We start from the raw sequence: 15,821 nt of genomic DNA, 5'->3' as shown, positions 1-15,821 counted from the left end.
AATGGTTTGTTCTGTGACAAGGAACATTCACTCGTTTTTGTTTTGTATGTTTTTCTTGTTGAGTGAGTGGGCGGGCTGTGATAAGAGGTAACTGATTTGACATTATGTGTATTTCTGACCTACAAAGCTTCATATAGACCAAAAAGAGTGGGCAGAGGAAAGCGAGAGAGTGAGAGTTGGCTTAACAGTTGAGTGTAGACCTAGGTGCCAAGAAATCCCCAGTTCTAATTGTACTTCTCCTACCAGCTTATTGGGGGCCTTGGGAGCTGTGAAAAATTTAGCAAGTGTCTTGAGGTGGAGGAGAGCTGTGTTACTAAGATGGCGTAATGAGGTTTTAATGAGGGTAAATTGAAACTTCTCTGCAGAGATTTTAACCATAGTAAAAGTGAATATATAAATACACTACTGAAGTTGGGAAGAAAGCTGTTGGTGCTTCTAACGTGAAATCTTGAGAAAGGGCCATAAAAGATTCAGTAAGTATCATGCTAGTGACTGTATATCTTTTTGTATGTGCTAATGTTGCCATCAAAGGTAAATCTACCTTACTACATTTTAATTCATAATTCCTTCTGATTCTAGAGATTCTTTTCCTCTCAGTGCAATTCATATAAACAAATTATTTCTCAAAAGTCTTAAGCCAACTTTGACATTTTATACTGAATTAATTAAATCACTGTGATCTTTGCAGCCCACTGTTTGGTCTGACAACATTTTAAAGCTTAAAATTCAGAAGTAAATTATTTTAACAAATGTGCACAAAGATTTTGAAACGAATCCCTTGTGTTGAGACTCCATTGTCTCTTATCTCTGTTTTGAAGTAAAACAGATGGTTCATATTGCAAATGATGCATGAATAAGACTTCCCCAATGCGATGCAAATGGATTGTTGGAACTGGAATTGTGCAGATGAAAAGAAGCTGCTGTTGGTAGGAACTTCCTGGACAAAGATCAGTAAAGAATATGTTCTTTGATTATGTCTCACCATCTTTTAAAAACTAAAGCTTGTTCAGAAAAATTAACCAGACAGAAGGATTGCCTGTCAGTGACTGTTTCAAAGAGATTAAAACAGCTCTGTAAGGCAGCTCCTGCTCCTGCAGTTGATCCCAGTTCTCACCTTTGGCAAGTGTTCACTTAGTCTTTCTAGGCCACAAGCTGTAACATCAGGGTCATAGCCTACTGTGGTTCATCATCTGTCTCACATATTCAAACCATGCATGTTTGGGGCAGACATTTATTTCTAGCAGCTGGCATAACCACAGCACACTTCTGTAATCCAGAAATCAGCAACATCTGTGGAGCAGTAGTGTGATGGGAGCAGTATCTCCCTGAGCAAAAATTACTTTTCACATGCACAGAATTGTATGGGATGGACCTATGAGCTCTTATAACAAAAAAAAATTTGGCTGTTTCACTTGAGCAGACTTTCTCATCTGCAATGTATTTGCTTGAAATAACTCATTAGAAATATAAGTAAGTGAGAAAGAGGTCTAAATTCCTCTTCATGTGCCTCATTTAGAAAAAAAGACTTGAACTTTCAGTCTATTCCTATAACTGTGAATATTTGTGTTTCAGTGATTAAAATGAAATATGTTCTTAGGCTGGAAGTATGCTGACCAGCTTTGTATATGCTTTTCAGAGACTGATTCTTCACAGTTTTTCTTTCTTCAGAAGAGGAAAGTTCAGATTTATCTCTACAAACCAGTGTTCTAAAGAAAAGGTTTTTGTCCTACCCATCATGGTATCAAAAGTGCACAATGGCCTTCTTTCAAAATGGAGTACCCAAGTCAGTGTGTACCCAAGTCAGCCAAATTCAGTCAAGCACCCAAGCCAGCTTTTTTCTTCCTTCCTTTCTTTTTTTTTTTTATTTTTTTTTATTTTTTTATTGAGCATGTTTGTTTTGCAAAATAATTGCATGAGTTATTATTATTATTATTATTATTATTATTATATATTTTTAATGTTTGGGTCTGGTTGCCTTCAGGCTTTGCTAATTTATGAAACATCTAGAAGAGCCAGTTGCAACAAGTTCACCTGCAGGATGGGAAAAACATGGTAATGAGAAAAAAGATGCCTAGGCATTTGCTTGTCCTTCTAGTTGCACATCAGATGATTTTGCATATTCTGATCACAAGCATTCATTTTCCTTTATTTATTGCACCTATCCCACATGTACCCTAAATGGCCAATATTTGCTTCCCATTAATGTGTCAAAATTGATCACAAATTCCCTCCTTGAAACCTTTAAACAATCTCAGCTTTCCTTTTTTTGTGTACATGTTGTCAAAGAACAGGTCCCCTTCCATTTTCCCGATTTACCACAGGCTTGCTGAATTTCAGCCTCTTCAGCTCTGTGGCTCTTGATTCAGAGCACATGTGGGGAGGCCCAGCCAGCAAGAGAAACCCTGGAGAAGCAAGTGCATCACCCTCTGGGAAGGACAGAGAGGACTTGTGCAGGCCTGAGAGAGAAATGTGATAGAGCACATGAAAGAAGGAAATTGTAGAAATTTGAAATAGTAAGGAGAACAGCCAGCTGTTTAAAATGCTGTTACAGGTGGGTCTGGTTCTAGTCATTGAACCTCATACATACTGCTCTATATCAGACAGACTTGCTGGGGCAGCCAGTGCTAGTCTTAGTTACTATTTTTCTGGCATTCTGGGCATGCTTGCTTATGCATATGTGCTTCAGAGATCGCCAATCTGGAAGCCACAATGGACGGTTTCCTCCTTCCCGGTCTTGAAGAGGGCTGCTTGGCTGTCACAGCAAATGATGCAGGCGAACCCTGTAAAATGAAACGTTCAATAATCTGTGTGTGGAATCATATCCATTTTCTCAACATCTAGAATTATTCCCCTGACTTTTCAGGGCTCTTTATCCTAAATGCTCCATGAAGCCTGTGAGCAACTAACAGTTACTGCTTTTTCTTGGAGTGGGAAGAGAATGTACATTTTTGCATCCATATGTTTGGCTCCTGGGACTTTTTCTGCTTTTAACATTCTCCGGCAATGCCTCGTGCTGAGTATGTGCCTTTGGCAGCAGCCACTGCACCAAGGGACCATGCAGGCAGAATAAATAACGAGACAGTGCTGAGAGGCTTTCTTTGATACAAATTGCTGTAGGTTGGGAAGAGAGGGCATATTTTCTTAGCACAGAAAAAGCCCCCATGGCTGATGCTGTAGGAAACTGATCCATTGTTGTCAGTCTCTGTTCTGGGAAGGGACAGAAGAGCTTTTTCATACTCCTTCGGTTCTGCTGTATAGTCTGCCACAGCAGTCGGCATTAGTAAAACCAGCCCCATTCTCATCTGTTTAAAATATCACTGTTACTTCTGAATGCTGATTACTCAGGCAGGCTACAAGGCAGAGCTGTGTGAGTTACAAAAGCTGGGCAACAAATCGCTGTGCTGAAGTGGCAATGACACGGAAAATAGAGGCAGGATACAAGGAATGGGACCTGATGAAGCTGTGAGGAAAAAGGGTCACGGCTCAAAGAGACCATTTAGCTGAAGAGATCATTTACTCAGTGTTTGCTAGATCCCATATGGAGCACCATGTCCAGCCTTGTTCCACCTCAATACCAGAAAGGCACTGATAACCCAGCGTGAGTTCAGCAGAGGGCCCCCAGGATGGTCGGGCCTGGAGCACTTGCCTCCTGAGGGGTGGCCAAGGGAGTGGAGCTTGTTCAGACAGGAGATGTGATGGCTTCTTGGGGAATGGTAACAGCAGATGTCTTGTGCCTACAAGGAGATAACTGAAATGATAAAGCCAAGCTGTTAGTAGTGGGGCATGTCAGGCAAACGAGAGACAGCAGATTTCCAACTAGATATAAGGAAAAGTTTTTTCACCGTTAACACAGTCAGGCAACAGAGCAAGCCATCCAGAGAGGGTGTGCAGCCAGTCTGTCCAGGGAGGTTTTTCAAGGCCCAGCTGGATAAAAGCCTGAGCAACCTGGTCTGAGCTCAGACCTGACCTTGCTTTGAACTAGAGACCTCCTGATGTTTCTTCCTACCTGAGTAACTGTGTGATGCTGACACATGCTAGGTGTCACAGCAGCTCTGCACTTCTGAGGACCAACACCTCAGTCATCACTCAAAACATAGCCACCAGGAAAACTCCAAACCTCAACAGGCAAATGTTCATAACCCCAGGCTCTAAGATCCTTGATTGATATATATACACACACACACATTTATTTATTTTTAAGACAGAAACCTTGAGAAGTGGCTGCTAACAGTTGGGCACAGTGTTCTCAGTACAATGGCAGCAGTGTGGAGCTGCAGAGAACCTGGAAAAACAAACAAACAAACAAAAAGATTCCAACCATTCAAACCCAGAAAAGTTTATTCTGTAGGATATTAGACCTGACACTTCCTGCTCTGAGGGTCTCTGTCCTTTTAGGGGGAGGGTGGTGTCAGGTACTCTGCAGTTTACAAACAGAAAATCTGGATAACTTGCATCAAGAGACAGAGACAATTATTTCAGTCACCTGGTGGTGGTACATTAAAAGGTAAAATAGCTTAATATAGGCAATCACCTTTCTAGCCTGCCATGCATCCTTTGCAAAATAATGAAAAAATAAAATAAAAAATGGATCAAAGATTTTATTAATAAAGATATCAATAGATATTAATAAATTAATAAAGATATCAATAGAGGTGTGAATATCAACAAAAGGTGTGAATATAATTTCATGACAGTTAATATGATATTATAAATATATCTTGTCAGGAAAGCCTGACTTTATTGGGAATCACATTTGTTTGATAAAGACTGCTGTGTAGACATAAAAGATGTCCATGTGTTCTGTTCACTGCCATAGGATAATCTTTTTTTTTTTTTTTAAAAAAAAAAAAAAAAAGAGAGCAACTGCATGGCAAGGCTGCAAAATGAGCAATTAGTGTCAATAATGCTTGGATAAGATGAATTTAGAACTTGCTAAATGGCAGATTGCAAAGCTGTTGCTAACATGAAATTTTCTCTGAATGTGTCTGTTTCTAGTGGTGTCCCATGGTGGTATGCACTAGAAACAGTGCTGACCAACCAATTTCATCAGTGATCTGGAAGAAAATGTAACAGTCTTGTTGATTTACAACAAAGCTGTGAACTTCACTCATGCTGGTGGAATAGAAATAAAGATGAGGACATGGCAACTATGAGAAGTGGTGATTGGGTATACAGGGATTAATCAAATAAAGCTTTTTAATATGGCCAGGTTATGCATGCATAGACTGCAGGCTGTATCTGCAGAGTTGGGGAAGCAACAACACCAAGAACAGTCTCGGGGTTGCCACAGTGAAGTACAGGCTCCTGCTGTGTGATGTCCTGACAAATGTAATGCATAGCTTCATAACCATGAGATAAACAAGTAGGAGTAGGGAAGTAATTTCATTGGAACAGAAATACTGCGTGAAGTTCTGATGCTGGCACCTTAAAAGAGATGTTAGAAAATGAAAAAGGTGCGTAGATGATTTGAGGCCTGAAAAGCTGGCAAAAATGCTTTATTCTGAGTGGGCTTGATCTATTTGTTGTAAGTAGCTCAATAACAGCAGAAGTTAGGAAAAGGGAGAATAGGGCACAGTAAGTACTCTATATAGTGAGAAGAATGCAACAAGAAAAAAGAACAGGGTTAACAAGCTCAAATGTTGGAAGTCAGACAAGATTGTAATAAAACAGGATGTATTTTTTTAAACATGGTGTTTGAATCTTTGAAGGAAATTACAAAAGAGGAATGGTAAATATGTCTCTAGATCTTCATCTTTAACAAGAAGAAAATGTTTTGAAAAATAGGTTTTAGTCAGCCAGAAGACACTTGACTCAGTAGAGGATTTAAAAAAAAAAAAAAAAAAAAAAAAAAAAAAAAAAGCTTCCTAAACTGACTGGATTGGGCTAAAATGGCAATTTTTGTTATGCAGATTTAGCTATCCCATAAACAATGCTGATATCAGACAAAAGCTGCCACCATTACCCTTGACCTCCTCTAACCCTTTAAGTCTCTTAGAGATGTCCAATGGATGGGCTTGTGAGGGCAATCTTATGCTTGCAAGTATGTTTGTTGTTTTTGGTTTGGTTTTTGGTTTTTTTTCTTATATGCCTATATTGTTAACCCGCAGCTGCAGGGCTGGCTGTGTTCTAGTAACATCAGCCACACTTTCTGTTGTATGATGTATGGTTATCAGACATAGTTCTTCTATTGCCACAAGGAAGAGAGCCATGTATGTCTGTTCCTAAGGACTTCTCTGTGCAAGAAAGAACCATCGGGAAAATATCCTGCAAACAAAAATCTTTCTTCTGAAAGTTGGAAATAAGAAAGCATTTGGGAAAGAAGTATGAGCTATTGTGTTTTCTTCCTGGAAGGTTCCCTCCTCATAAAACAGACTGGCCTTATTACAGCCATCTCCTGCTGGCAGGAAAGTTATATATGTACTCAATAACAGCAAACATCAATGAAATGAGCCTTTAGAGCTACCCTTACAGTGCTTGACTCACCTTTATTGATGTGGTGAGATGCAAACTGCATTTCCAATGGCAGCAGCTGACAAGCCTCAGTGGCAGCCAGGGGAAGCTGCCATAGACCAGGAGGAGCAAATTTAAGCTGTTCCTGGGTGCCCCAAAATAACCTTTCAAGGGGGCCTAGTTACAAGAGAGCGGGCAGACTCCATACCACTATTGATGCTACTCACTTTTGGAGTGGCACTTCTTAACTGCAGCTGAGTGAAATGGGGGTAGGAGTTACCTGCCTAAATGGAGGTCAGCTGGGCTGCCTAGTGACCAGGAAAGGTCCCTGGTCAATTGTCAATAGAGCCTTAAGCGTGATTCAGCTCGGCCTTAAATAACCATCTAAAATAAGGCAGAAACATGCTCCCCAAAAATGCCCTCTTCTGTTGGCTGTGTAGGGAGCTTGCTAATAGCTCAGTTAAAGATAACTGTGCTGCAGATAACTGCCTGTAGTCAGCTAAAGTAGCTTTTGGGGTCTTGTGCTGTTATGGACAACTAAATTTCTGCCATCTGTCCGTGCTGGGAAAAGGCCATGATGTGCCACGGTCACATGTTGTATACAATGAAAATGAGCAGATGTGATTTCATTGTCTTCCACATACAGAAAATGCACGTTCACACTGGCTGATGAGTACTTACTGCAAGAAGCACACAGAGGCAGTCCAGGGTCTGGTCATCCAGCTTTTGTTAGCCATTTTTGGACACCACTTGTAAGTAAGTGAAAGTAATTTCTAATTTTCTTCCTGCTTGTTATGAATGAGAATTGATCTGGCATTGATATCAAAAGACAACAGCCTCGTTCCAATTAATAATTGGAGAAAAAACAAGGAAAGCAGTTTGAACTTTGCACCAGAGACACATAGATAATACAGTGGTACAGCTTTACTATGCTTTCTGATTATAAACTACATCATAAAGTGAAAGTAGGGCTACCATATTCCCAGAACAAAAATGCCACCAGTGGCATTATCAGATGTCTGAAGAAGGAGCAATGGGTTGATTCCTGTTGCCGTTCAGTGCCAGGAGGTGATAACAGCATCACTGGAAAGTCTGCACAGAGCTCTTGAGTATCTGTGCTCTGTGAGATGTAGCACTATTTCTGGAAGCCATAAAACTAGTCAAGTGTCTTGAAAGTATCACTTTATTTCATTTATTGGGAAAAATATACTCTCCATCAGAGATGGACTGTGAAGCAGTATGACAGAAGCCAAGATGAGTTCAAGTTTCCTGGCATTTGTAGTAGTCAGATAAAATTTTATTTGTAGGAGACTATTCCCTTTCAAATTGAAGACTGTAGTTATAATATGATAGAAAAGAGGAAGGGAATTTGCACTTGAGTAACAGAGCATAATCTGATACCAAACCAAATCCTGGAAATGCCAGATTTATATACTTCAAATAAATGATGAACTACCTGGTAAGCCTTTTAGAATGACAATAGCCATAAAATATTGACACAAATGTCTTATAAATGTATTTTTTATCATGTTGTTCTGAAAAGTTTGGTGGTCAGTTTTGCTGTTCAGAGCTTGAAGTGGGCTAATAAATGCATTGCCACATAAATAATGGCACCGTAGGTGAAATCGGAAGCAGGCTTTAGAGAAGCTTCAAATAAAAACAGAACACCAACAAAGTTTTACATGAAAGAGGGCCTTGACTTGTAATATAGAAGTAACTTAGGACCTAAAATAAATGCTTCTCTCTATTCCCAAGGTTCAACTTGTGTTTTCCACTGAGATTGTTGCTTTCACCAAGAATTGGCTTCATTGGCTAAGCCTAAATGAAGAGCTAGTTATAAATATCCTTTTCCTGTTGTCACATGTCACACAGGCAAAGAGACGCCGACTGAGTTCCATGCTTAATTTTTTTTTTTTTGTTTTCTGAAACTAGACACAGAAGATGAGTGGCAGAAACAATCCAAGTGAACATATTACTCCTGTAATGAAATAGGGAATTTACCTGCGATCATCACACCAGAAGAAAGCATCCTGTTGATTGTACCAAATAAAAGGGGATATCTATATCTGTGAAGCACAGAGAGTCTAACAGAAATCTGAAAAAGATCCTTTTGATCCCACACTCTGTAAAGTGAGACCCAACCAGCAGGTGATGGAGGCTACACACAAGCAAAACAACAGTGATGTGTGGGATCTGTTCCTGTAAACGTAGATATTGGACGGGGCCTTCTGATGTTCACGCCCAAGTGAGTAAATCACCAAAATTGAATCTTTGTGAACTGCAGAAGCTTCTAATGCAGCACAGCTCTGTTGCCTTCACCATTTGAGTTGAATCCCAAACACATTTGTTGTAGTCAAGTTGCTGCTGCACATCCACAATGCAAAGGTAAAACCTTTTTTCCCTTGGAAATTTTTTACTTTTAGCTCATGTTCCCAAAGCCTTGTTCTGTGTGATTTCCACCTCTGCCATTTGCCCTTAGTGGATTCTTCTCTCTTCCCCAGCATTTGCAATATCATTGCTGTGAGATCCTCAGCATGATCATACCCAGCATTGTCCTGCTCAGTTTTTTATCTTCATGACTGCTAGTCTCAGGAAATTCTCACATGAAGGAGGATTTGTGAAAAAAAAAAAAAAAAAAAAAAAAAAGTCATCTCTGCATGCTGCCTCTGACTTGTTTATTTTATTTTATTTTCAGTTCCTGCCACAGATCCTTGCTGCTCAGTTTCAGTTGTCTACTAAATCTAATCTGCATCTTCCCCCTCCTCCTTCACTGAAGGTACTTTCAAAACTGCTGCTCAACATGTAACAAGGCTGGTAGTTTCATCTTATTAGCCTCTTTTAAAAGCAATAACTCTGTGTAAAATGTTTACTTCCCTTTTTACTCACTGCTTCCTTTGCAGTTTGTGTGGTTCTCATCTGTCAGCCCAGATTTTGGAAGGTGACAGTGATGTCACCTGTCCTCCTACAGCACCAAAATCATCTGTGCCTTGACCTGAAAAATTTATGTTCAGTATCTTGATCAAATCCAGTAAATGCCTTTAGCCTGACTCTAAGCACATGTCCGTTCCCAGTGAGGAAAGAGCTTGGAGGTAGGGTTAAAGGATTCACCTCCCTGGCCCCATTTTTCTCTCTGTCCACCATGAGACACCAGAAAGTCCTACGCTTGACTGCAGATTCACCTCTAGACTGTAGTTCCTCTCAGGTCAGCTGTGCTGAGTCTCCAACTTCTCCCTTTAAAAGCTGTCTGTTTCATCCAAGGGTCTGTTAGCACAAGGCGAATTAATGTTCAGCACCTTCTTCAGATTATTTCTTATTTTTCCCTTCTAAAAAGGAGCCTCCACTGATATCTTTTCACTTCCTAACACTACAGCCATCGCTGTCAGCCACTTCCTCAGAGCCATTGGTATTTATTTCCCATTGTGGATATGAGGGGATGACCATGCTTTTGGGGGTCAAAATTTCCTGCCAAGGCAAATTTCCTTTCCAGCTCCATTTGCATGCTGAATCATACCTCATAGTTTCAGAGAACTGAGTAACAAGGGACATAGAACCTTCTTGGTGGGGTGCTCTGGGAACAAATTTTTTCCCTGCAAGGAAGTAGAGAAGATGCTGAAAAGCGAAATGATCCTCATCGTTCTTCACAGGGTACTGGACTTTATTTTTAGCTCTCAACCTCTTTTTTTGACCATTTATTTTTTATCTCACAACTTGAGAGAGGTCAGTCTTGCTCATCACTCTCTGAACTTTCAGATAGTCGAGACTTCAGCTCATGCCTTTCCTTGCTTCGATTAGGTATGGTCCAATAATCCTAACTAATGCTGGCAGACTCCCAAAGCTTGGCTTGCTAGAAAATAAGCTCGATGCCCATTATTTTATCCCCAAAGTACTTTCAAGTTTCCAGACAGCTCTCAAATTTGAGATTAGGAGGCATGACCAAGCCAGGTGATTAATTGCAAGATATATTTTATACATCAGATTTCATTTTTTCAGCTGCCAAGCAAGAGGGAAAGCCTCCCCATCTGACAGAAGCGCGTGTTTTCTCTTGTGGTTACTTAGCATGGGATCAGGCTCTTTAAAAATCCTCTTAACAATAATGAAAGGTTTTCCAGTATTTTTTTCCTCCTTTCCATGGGCAAGAGAGAGTTATACCTTAAAATCTCAAGCATCATATTCCATTATGTGTGTGCATGGGAGAAATTACACCGCCTTTTCTTTAGTGGGAATCAAGTCCTTTTATCCCAGCCTAGAAAATTAGCTTTGAATTTCTGGTGTCTGAAAGCATGCCACATCTGCTACAGTATAGAGGATATAACTCAGGGTCTCAGGGTTAATTCAGAAGTAATTATATTTTCTAGTACATTTGACCTGCACGAAAGAGGGATGGTATGTGGTTTACTCTAAGCCACCAGCTAGCCCCCAGATTTACTTTACTTTTTCTCACCTGTCTTTTTCTAGACAGTGAAGACTTAGTTCAGTATCTGGGCATCTCCAAAATAAAGCAATTTGAACCCATACACAGAAAGCCAGGAGAATTCAAGCACTCTTTTTTTTTTTTTCCACATCATATTCTTCTCTACTTACAGGCACTGAGTGGCTATTGAGTAGCCTTTATTAAAACCATAAGAAATATCTAACTAATTTGAGGAAACAATGAAGAATGAGCAGCATCAGGCTGAAGAGCAACATACCCACCATCATTGTCTTTGACAGTAGTTCTTCACCTCTACAGGCTGGATCAAATGAACTAATGTGCTTTTATTTCACTCTGCTTAACTGGCTGGAGGCTAACAAACCCCCAGCATCAAATGAGCACAGCCAGAATTCTTCACTGGAGGGAGAATGGGAAAGTCCATTTCCTGCTTTCCATGAAGAGATGTTAACCTGTAGGTCCTGCAGTCATACACAGGCTGTGCTGCTCCCCCACTGCCTCTGTAGTGCTGTCTCCATTCCAATTGCTCAGCCTGCCCATGCTGGTGGCCACCACAGCCCATCCATAGCATTAGCAATGGCATGGTGGGCATCCCTATACACCTGCCAGGTTACCTTCAGAGCTGCTGAGGTCCCAAGCTATTTGTCAGGTCTTTCTGACTCCTGCTAGGATGGACTTTATGGGGTCAGGGCTTCCTCCTTCTTCTTGCAGGGGTGCTACCCCTGCAGGTGCAGTTGACTCCTACTGCCTTTCCTCCAGCTCACCAGAGAATGCTCCCCTTCACCCAGCAACCCAGTCTATGCCTACAAAAGGTTTATCTGTGGCATTTCTCTAACAGCATCTTAATCCTTTGGGCAACTTCTTGCCACATTTCCCCATGGAGAGAAGTTTTTAGCTGGGTTGTAAGAACATCATTTTTTTCATTAAGCGAATTGGTTTTACTACCAAAGCAGAAGAGATGGCAAATGAATAACATCTGTTAGTTTCCATCCCTGCATAATTCCCTAATGCTTAGAAGCTCTGAGTGCAGAAGCCAGCAGGGAAGGGGGCAGGGAAGCTGAGCAATGCCATGAAAAATGAAAACTATCTTGATACAGAACATTAGAGTATAATTGAAAGCAGCTGCAGTTTTTAATTTAATGCCCACCCCAGACACAAAATGAAAACTGTATTTTTGTAATATAATAAAGCCTTTAAAAAGTCCTAACTAGGAGTGAGAAGTTAGATACCATTACAGATCAGGTTTGACAGTGGCTTCTGAAGGAAGGTACCAGAGCCACCTAACAAGTTCCAAGTGATATCATAGTCCAAGATTTCTAAGAAAAATACAGTACTAAAAAGCTTAACACTGCAAAAGCTACACAAAGCTATCCAAAAATGTTATGAACAAATAAATATTACAAGTTAGGGATCTCAGGAGAATAGATTAATGAGCTATGCATAATACTGAAACATACATTTTGACTAATCAAACACCTTTAAAACAAAGTGAAATTAAATAAACTCTTCAAAAAAAAAACAAAAAAAAAAACAACAAAATATATTGCTGTACAGCACACACACCTCTCCACTGCCCCTGTCCAGCTATGGACATAAAGATGAAAAATCCATGCATTGGAAAAAACTACAGTCTATCCTCTAAAACCAAGTAACAAACTAAACATGGAAGTCATTGCCAATGAAGACATTGTATCCATGTTTCAAGTGGTCTTATGACTGATAATCATAGATTCTTTCCTGGATATAAGGAATGGTATGAGAAAGAACTAATTTTCTTTCATTTTCCTTGAGCATACAGAAAACAGAGCAATCAAGCACAGATAATATTGTCAAGAAGTGTTTTTTCTAAATATTCAATAGGCCAGATCTTTAGACTGCGTACATCAGCATAGCATCATTGCCTTTATACTAACTGGGCATCTGGCCCAATATATTAATGGTTCTGGTTTTATTCCTTTTTAATAGCCATTCAAAGGTATTATAGCAAAGAAATTTCCAAAAGAGCTGTCTTAAACCAATGGACTAAAGCCACCTGTCCTATAGTGGAAAAAAATATCCAAATGATGTTAAAGGGCTGCAGAAGCAACTCAGGTAACCCAGCCTGTTTTGTTTTGTTTCATTTGTTTGTTTGTTTGTTTGTTTTTAAGAAAAATGAAGAGTCAAACATGGTGTTTTTTTAAATCTCAGCAAGAACATGCCTGCCTGCTTTTGCACCCTAACCTCTATGCATGCATGCCTCTGTATCCTAAACAAAATTTAGTAACAGTAATTAAAATCACTTCCAAATACGAGAGGACATCAGAAGTGCCTAAAGTAAATTAGCTATCACAGAGCAAACTTGTGTCTTAGCCTTTACTTCATTTCTTCTATTGATCATAACTATTTTCTTTTATTTTTGATACATTTCCAAACATAATCTAAACATAAAATGCTATGTTTAGTGGGAACAGGTGAGGAATCAGGGGTGGAGTATAGAGGTTGCTATAATTCTTAACCAGAAACCATTACCTTGATATGTTCTTGTCCATCTCTTTGCATCTCTGGCCCAAGATGTCCTCCCACATGCCTTGAAACTTGCCTGTTTGGAAGACATAGCAATAATGTCTGGGAATAAACTCTTTTATTATTTCATTGGGTATTGAAGCCTGCCTCAAGGATCCACAATTTCATCTTTCTCTCCTACTTATTAACTACTTAACTATTGGTTGCACCTTGGCTCTCCTGTCCTTCAGTCCACTGGAAATTCTTCTGCCCTTAATGAGGTGTCAAAAGTGATTGATAATGCCTCTGTAATGATCTCTGCCTGCACTTTAAGAACATTCAGGTGAGACTATCTGTCCTTGCTCATATACCAGCATTTAGTTTGTCACCCTTTTTTTTATCATTCCTTACACTAGCCCAAACAAGTGTTTCCTTAACTGTGATCTCACTTTCTCACCAATTGGATTGAAAGTAAAGCTCTGAATACAAAGAAACAAATCCTGTGCTTGCCCATGCCTTACTTGTGCAGCCTCACTAAGGTCAATGATAAGTGCAAGATACAAATCAGAGCACACGTTAGCCTTAGAGAAATGTACTTTTGTATGCTCAAATCTATTACTCCCATTTAATATGTCTGGGTCCCAAATTAGCTTTGGATCCTGTACTTTCATCTGATGTGCCAGTGTGCAGGCCAAGTTTCCGTATTAGCAGCCAGTCTACCCTTTGATGGATGCATTTTCACTCCTGAACAGTTTTGTTTGAAGTCCATGCACAAACTAGATGGTAAAGTCAGATTTACAAACCAGGACCTTAATTTTTTGTGCATGGAATACTCCAGAACAATGAATTTGCAATGAAAAGATAAAATTATTTACTTTTGAGGTAGGTAGAGAAATTATATCCATTTATTCAGATTATGGCACCCAGGAAAACCTGATTACAAATTAAGTCAGAGGCGGGAGTGGGACTGATAAAACCCATTTTGACAGAAAAGGAATTAAAAAAAAAAAAAAAAAAAAAAAAAAGTATATATATCAGATATCAGTAGATTTATTGGGGATTTATTAGATTCATCTTAGATTAGATTTATTAGATTCATCTTCATAAGAGAGTGATAGAAATTCAAACAATGGATTCAAACAAATCTGTTATCCATTTACTTATTTCCGTTGGCTATAGATAAAAAACTCTGATTGCATCCTTTTTTTGTTGTTGTTGTTTTTGTTGTTGCTGTTGTTTTGTTTGTTTTTAATGAATATTTGTAAGTGTTAATTGCTGTTTATCTCAAATGAGTGTAAAATTAAGGTATTGCAGCTGAACAGGGAAAAGAACCAGATGTAAGTTTACTAAGCATCAGGTTTAATTCTTAGGAACTCATTAGGAATCTTTCCATCAACATTATTGCACAGGAGCATCCATCCAAACAATGCGTCCATACATAAACATACAGAGATTTATGTAGTGGGTTCTTCATCCTGGTAATACAGAGAAGGCTTCACTGATCATGCCTATCCCAATATAAGTATTTTCAAGAAGGGTCGTCTCACCCAGTTGTCAACATTTACAACATAGGCATCTATAATAAACAACTCCATGTAGTCTCCCTCCAGTCAACGGTGTGACACAGGCATGGCCTGTCATGTACGTATCACTTCCAGAAAAGAAGGCATCACTCCCTAAAGCATCTCTTTCTCTTCTATTTGGGAGAGAATTCTTCATCCTTATTTTCATCCCTTATCTCCTTGTTCTTGTTATCTCAGGGCTAACTGGTCGCCTTTTTTTTTCGTTTGTTTGTTTGTTTTTCAGCTCAAGTCTACAATAACTGCATTTGGTCAAAGGATGCCTTCATTCCTGCTCTGCATTCATGTAAATTTGAGCTAAAATCTGGGCTTGTCATATACAGGCAGAATGTTGTTTGATTGTTTCAAAATCCTGGTTGGAGTCAGAGGAGACATCTGGACAGGAGGCTGATGGTTTTCTTTTTTATTGTCTTACCTTGGGGGAGAAGAGGAGTGTTAAGAGATGAAAATACAGCTATTGGCATCCTTGCTGCTATTCTAAAGTGGAATCACTATTACAATATGTCCAGCTGTTTCTTCTGGCTCAAGCATAATGAAATGTGCAAGAGTTTATTAGATTGATCCTTTGCTACACCCTTTTAAGATCTGTTTTTGCAATTCAGATGGCACATTATGAATAGCTACAGTTTCACAGCCATTGTTATTTTACCATTAATTCAACCACATCATCCAGCAACTGTGTTTCCTGATTTGGATTTCTGGAGGTTTTCAAAGTTATTTCAACCTATCAGTGAAGCTCATGTCCACATCCAAGTCTGTTTTTTCTGGCCACTAGCATGGATCATTATGTATTTCTGCCCCAGGCACATCCTTAGGCTCCCTTTCTATCCTAAGCTGGTTACCCCAGCACACATAAACTCTGCAGCTATTTTAACTACCCA

The 15,821-nt window shown here is 39.5% G+C and overlaps 1 long non-coding RNA gene across 2 annotated transcripts; it reads right to left on the bottom strand.

Moving 5' to 3' along the window:
* Positions 1–1,610: 1,610 nt before the first annotated feature.
* Positions 1,611–7,042, bottom strand: LOC137852559 (uncharacterized). Of its 2 annotated transcripts, XR_011093928.1 has the most exons (3): positions 6,484–6,708; positions 2,588–2,780; positions 1,611–2,456 (listed from the first exon to the last, which is right to left on the bottom strand). It is a non-coding gene; the product is annotated as an uncharacterized lncRNA (long non-coding RNA). The 2 variants fall into 2 exon arrangements; XR_011093927.1 differs by having other exon boundaries at positions 1,611–2,780; positions 6,484–7,042.
* Positions 7,043–15,821: the final 8,779 nt, after the last annotated feature.

Source organism: Anas acuta, chromosome 2, assembly GCF_963932015.1.
Source record: "Anas acuta chromosome 2, bAnaAcu1.1, whole genome shotgun sequence".
In the NCBI taxonomy this organism is placed as follows: Eukaryota; Metazoa; Chordata; class Aves; order Anseriformes; family Anatidae; genus Anas; species Anas acuta.
Note: the sequence above shows the minus strand (reverse complement) of the source record. Positions and strands in the feature narration are given on the sequence as shown.